This window comes from Morone saxatilis, unplaced genomic scaffold, assembly GCF_004916995.1.
Source record: "Morone saxatilis isolate NCDOM2014 unplaced genomic scaffold, NCSU_SB_2.0 Contig5, whole genome shotgun sequence".
NCBI classification, from domain to species: Eukaryota; Metazoa; Chordata; class Actinopteri; family Moronidae; genus Morone; species Morone saxatilis.
This window is the reverse complement of record NW_023340095.1, coordinates 9,030,641-9,035,911: the sequence shown is the minus strand read 5'-3', so window position 1 is coordinate 9,035,911 and position 5,271 is coordinate 9,030,641. Positions and strand designations below refer to the sequence as shown.

General features: G+C 30.5%; 1 protein-coding gene across 1 annotated transcript in view; it reads right to left on the bottom strand.

The window, feature by feature from the left end:
- The window catches only part of LOC118339331 (TSC22 domain family protein 1-like), a 9,120-nt gene that overhangs the window by 2,284 nt on the left and 1,565 nt on the right, over positions 1 to 5,271 (bottom strand). The gene's annotated exons all lie outside the window — the stretch shown is intronic.

The window sequence follows — 5,271 nt, the reverse complement described above, 5'->3', positions numbered from 1 at the left end:
ATTTACATGGGACGTGTACGAGGTGTTCTGACTCGTATGTCACTTCACTTCACTGCTGCAGTGAATTGTAGCTGAAATATCTGGATTAGAGATGATTTTTTTGTCCCTGTATAACCTGTTATGAAGGGCAGCACTCTACAGAAAAATAAGCCCAAGGCCGGATGTGTGAATCATCAAATATGAACTTGGAAAGTGGATGAATTATGCTTTCAGTGTCAGGGATGCTGGAAGTCAATCAGAGTTAAAGGTGCAGAGAGAAAGTCTGTCTGTATAATGATGCATGCATGAGGATCATTTATAGCCTATTTATTGACCTCTTTCCTGCCATAAATACCAGTGTAAACATGTAAATCTCTCTAAAAAAGGAAAAAAGTGTAAGCATTTTTATGAATTAATGGTTTTAATTATGTCATATTTTGGCCTACTTAAGCAATGAGAAGCAGGTTTTCTAACCGTGACGCCTGATCTTCAGCACCACAGCATCTTTTCCTAGTTTTTATATATATAGTAACATTTCTTTCTGTTTATTACTGTGAAGTACAGGTTGGGTTGAGACTGCAGCATGTGTGGGAATAAAAACTCATGAATGAATTTGGTCAGCCTGGGTATCTAAACATGTCGTAACACACACTGTGATTTTCTGCTGGGAGGGCTGCCCAGTAAAAATAAAGCCTGCATCTATTCTGGCCTCCATTCAGAGCAGTGAGGCTCAGTGGACACAAGCCCCAGACAGAGACACAGACACCCTGCCCCGCATCACTGGGCATGGCCCTGTACTCTCCACGCCTCTGTTGATTCAAGACTTTTAGGTTGGTTTTATCACCGTCATCACCGCTCTGCCCCCCATCTGTCTTTATATGCTCGAAACTCAACAACTGCTTCAGAAGGCTGTGGCGGGGTCTATATGTAATATATGAGGGGTCATTACAAGCTTAAACAAAGACACTCTCGTAGACAACTGAGAAGGATATCACACACCACCACCACACCACATACAATATAAATGTACTCTTTTACAAATAAATGAGTATTTGAAATCTTACTTAAGTAAATGTACAGAAGTTTCAGCAAAGTAGGGTAGTTTAACCTCTCTAACTTCTCCTGATTAAGTGAGGTAAAGGTACAATGCTTTCTTCTTTCTTCTTACAGTAAGCAGCAGGAAATGGAAATACTCAAGTAAAGTATAAATATCTCACAGCTGTACTCAGCTGCAGTATTTTAGTAACTGTATATTGTTACAGTACCCACTGCTTTCCACTGCGGATCCCAGAAATCACTTGTTCATACTACAGTCCGACTTACATGGAACCATTTATTCCACCATTAATCTAAACTGCACATAATATCTGTATGTGTGTTTATATGTCTGTATGATTGTTTTGTATGAACTTGATTCTGAACATTATTCTTTAGTATAAACTGCCTTGTTCAGAAATAAATTTCTCTTTTGGAAACAGTAAAAACATTTAAACACAAATTCATGTTAATGCCTCATATGTGAGTGTTTGTTTTGGCGAGTGACAGCCTAAGTGGAGCACTTAAACAGAAAACCTTGAATTTATTATTTCATTTGGAAACTATTGTGGAAAAGAGAAGGAGGGTGTTGATTGACATTATTAAAATAATTCGACAGCTGCTTTTATCCAAAGTGACATTGGTGTCAAAGTGTGTTTCGTGTGGTTGATTTGGTTGATTTGGAGTTCAGTGTCTTGCTCAAGGACTTGCAGACAGGAAGAGCCTTGAATTGAACTGCTCATCCAACAATTACCAGCTAATCCACCTACTTCCTGAGCAAAAACCCACCTCTAACCACCCAGTTGTTCTTGAATTTAATTACAAACAAGCTTTTTTAAGGCACATCCAACAGCTGCATATCTTTCACCAAGAGCATAAAACAGTTATTTCTTCACACTGAAGAGAACAGAGAGTTTACTAAATGAAAGCAGAGTCCCATCAGAGTATATATTGGTCATTATTGTAGGGGTGGCTGCACAATAGTGCTGTGTGTTTTTTTTGTTGTGGAGTGCCAGTGTGATTTAAAGCTGCTGACAGCACCAGACGCTTACACTGCACTCGGCTCCTGCTGTCTCTCGTCCTCTATCATTTGTATCGATGGATACAAGCCCGTCTGCTCGCCTGACAGTCGATCTCTGCTGCTCTTCTCTTCCCTTTCTTGCTCCTCCACCTCCCTCACTAACCACTTGCTCTGTCCTTCCTGTCTATTAGTTACCTCAACTCCTCCTCCTCTCTCTATTTCTAGCATGTCCCTCCCTGCTCCTCTTCTGTTCGAGGCTTTGAAAGAAGACGACTTGCTCTGTGTGAAAAGTGTCTTGAGATAACTTCTGTCATGATTTTGGTGCCATACAAACTAAATTTAATTTAATAAGATATATGTTTTTTTCTCCAAATGATTGAAAGTAGCAAACTGAACTAAAAATCTCATATTTTCTTTAACTTTAACTACCAGAAGAAAGTTTTTTGTTGCACTATTTGGCTATTTTCAGGCATTCTGCAGGTTGATTAACCTTATCATAGGACCAGTAGCCCTAAATTAATTACATTTTTAAGGGGATGTCTTTTCTCTGAGGAGTCTGTCTCCTGCTATTGAGAGACAATCCAAGATTTTAGCTTAATTTAGTGATTAAATTTAGTTTTCAAACATTTTGAACCTTTTACCTGTTCAGTCCACCATAAACCACGATCCCCTCCTGTACAACTAAGTGTATAAAGCACTTTTATGTATAAATATAGGTCTAAACAAAGATTACGGTGATGATTTTTAAGAGAGAGAAGAGTAAATATGAACTGAAAAGAGAACTAGAACATGAACTTTATATCCAGAAATGAACAGAAAAGACCAGAAAATGGAGATAGTTGACCACTTTACCACCAGAGTTCATTGACCCAACAACATTACAGACCAACAAATGTGTGTTTTCTCTCAGCCTCTCTCTCTCTTACACACACACACACACACACACACGCACATTAGAGAGAGGGAGAGGCCCCAAACAGTACCTGTGTGTAGAATAATCCTTCAGTGTAGTTAACACCTGTGTCTGCAGAGAGATCTAGCAGCTTTCTGTCTACCTTTGTTTCAGAAGTACTGTTGTGATGTTGATGTTTTGCTCGATCCACTGCAAATGCTCAGGAGGGTTGGATTGCATTAAAGGGATATTTACAAGCTATATCTTTTTGTTTGTTTAATCTTTTCTTTGGGTAAATTACTGTACTGTTTCACATCTGCAGGCATAAGCATATCCCTTGATTAGCTGTGAGTATACGCAGTGTATTAAGATCCTTAAGTAAGAAATAGTGGAAACAGAACAATGTTAAAATCTAATTAATTAAAAAACTCAACTAGGGTGGTATTATTAACAAAATATACTTAAGTATAAGTATGTATTATGCAGAATGGGTTATGTTAATATGTAGGCCTATATTACTGTATTATTAACATGTACACTGAAGATATTTTCTTCTACTTATAAGGAAATTGTCTGCTGTCAAATAAGAAACAGAAGATATTTATTTTTTCTAATGGAAAGACACAGTATATGTACAGGTAAGTAAAAATAACTTAGAATAAAATAGGAAACTATAGTAAAAATATAAAATATAAATAAAATAAGTGGGAACTTTTTAAACACAACATTTTTTTAATGGATATATTTAAAAATAATTAAATAGATTATATCTAAGATAAGATAAAATGTTTCTTTGTTGATCCCCGTAAGAGAAATTAAAATTTGGCAGAGCAGTAAAAGGACTAAAAAATATATAATAAAATAAAAACCTAATAGAAAAAAATCTAATATAAATTTAGAATATAATAAAATATATAGACTATATAAAGTAAAGTTGAATATATATCTAAGATAAAATAAGATAATAATAATAATAATGTCCCTTTAAGAAAAATATATAAAATATATAATGTATATAATATAAAATATAATAAAATAAAAATCTAATGAGAAAAATCTAATGTAAATTTAGTACATAATAAAATATATACAATATATAAAATAAAGTTGAATATCTAAGATGTTCCTATAAATACAACAAAATATAATAAATAATATAATATTAATCTAGAATATAATAAAATATATACACTATTTACAAAAAAGGTGAATATCTATCTAAGATGTTCCTATAAATACAATAAAATATAAAAATATATAATATATAAAATATAAAATATCATAAAATAAAAATATAATGAGAAAAGTCTAAAATATATTTAGAATATAATACAATATATACACTATGTAAAATAAAGTTGAATAGATATCTATCTATATAAGATAAAATAAGATAAGATGTTCCTATAAATACAATAAAATATCATAAAATAAAAATATAATGAGAAAAATATAACTCTAGAATATAATACAAAATAAAGTTGAATATTTATCTATCTATATAAGATAAAAAATGTTAAGATGTTCCTATAAATAAAATTAAAATTAAAATATAAGATACATTTAGAATATAATAAAATCTACCCTATATAAAATAAAGCGGAATATATATCTATCTATATAAGAAAAAAAAGTTCCTATAAATACAATAAAATATAAAAATATATAATGTATATAATATAGAATATAATAAAATAAAAATATAATGAGAAGAATTTTATATTATTTAGAATATAATAAAATATATACACTATATAAAATAAAGTTGAATATCTATCTATCTATATAAGATAAAATAAGATAAAATAAGATAAGATGTTCCTATAAATGCAATAAAATATCATAAAATAAAAATATAACGAGAAAAATATAAAATATAATAAAATAATTATATAATGAGAAAAATCTAATATACATTTAGAATATAATAAAATACACACACTATATAAAATAAAGTTGAATATCTATCTATCTATATGGGTTTCCCCCCTAAATACAATAAAATACAAAAATATAAAATATAATAAAATAATTATATAATGAGAAAAATCTAATATAATTTAGAATATAATAAAATATATAGACTTTTGAAAAAAACGGTGAATATCTATCTAAGATGTTCCTGTAAATACAATAAAATATAAAACTATATAATGTATATAATATAAAATATAATAAAATAATTATATAATGAAAACAAATCTATTATAACTCTAGAATATAATAAAATATGCACACTATATAAAATAAAGTTGAATATCTATCTATCTATCTATCTATCTATCTATCTATCTATCTATCTATCTATCTATCTATCTATCTAAGATGTTCCTATAAATACAAT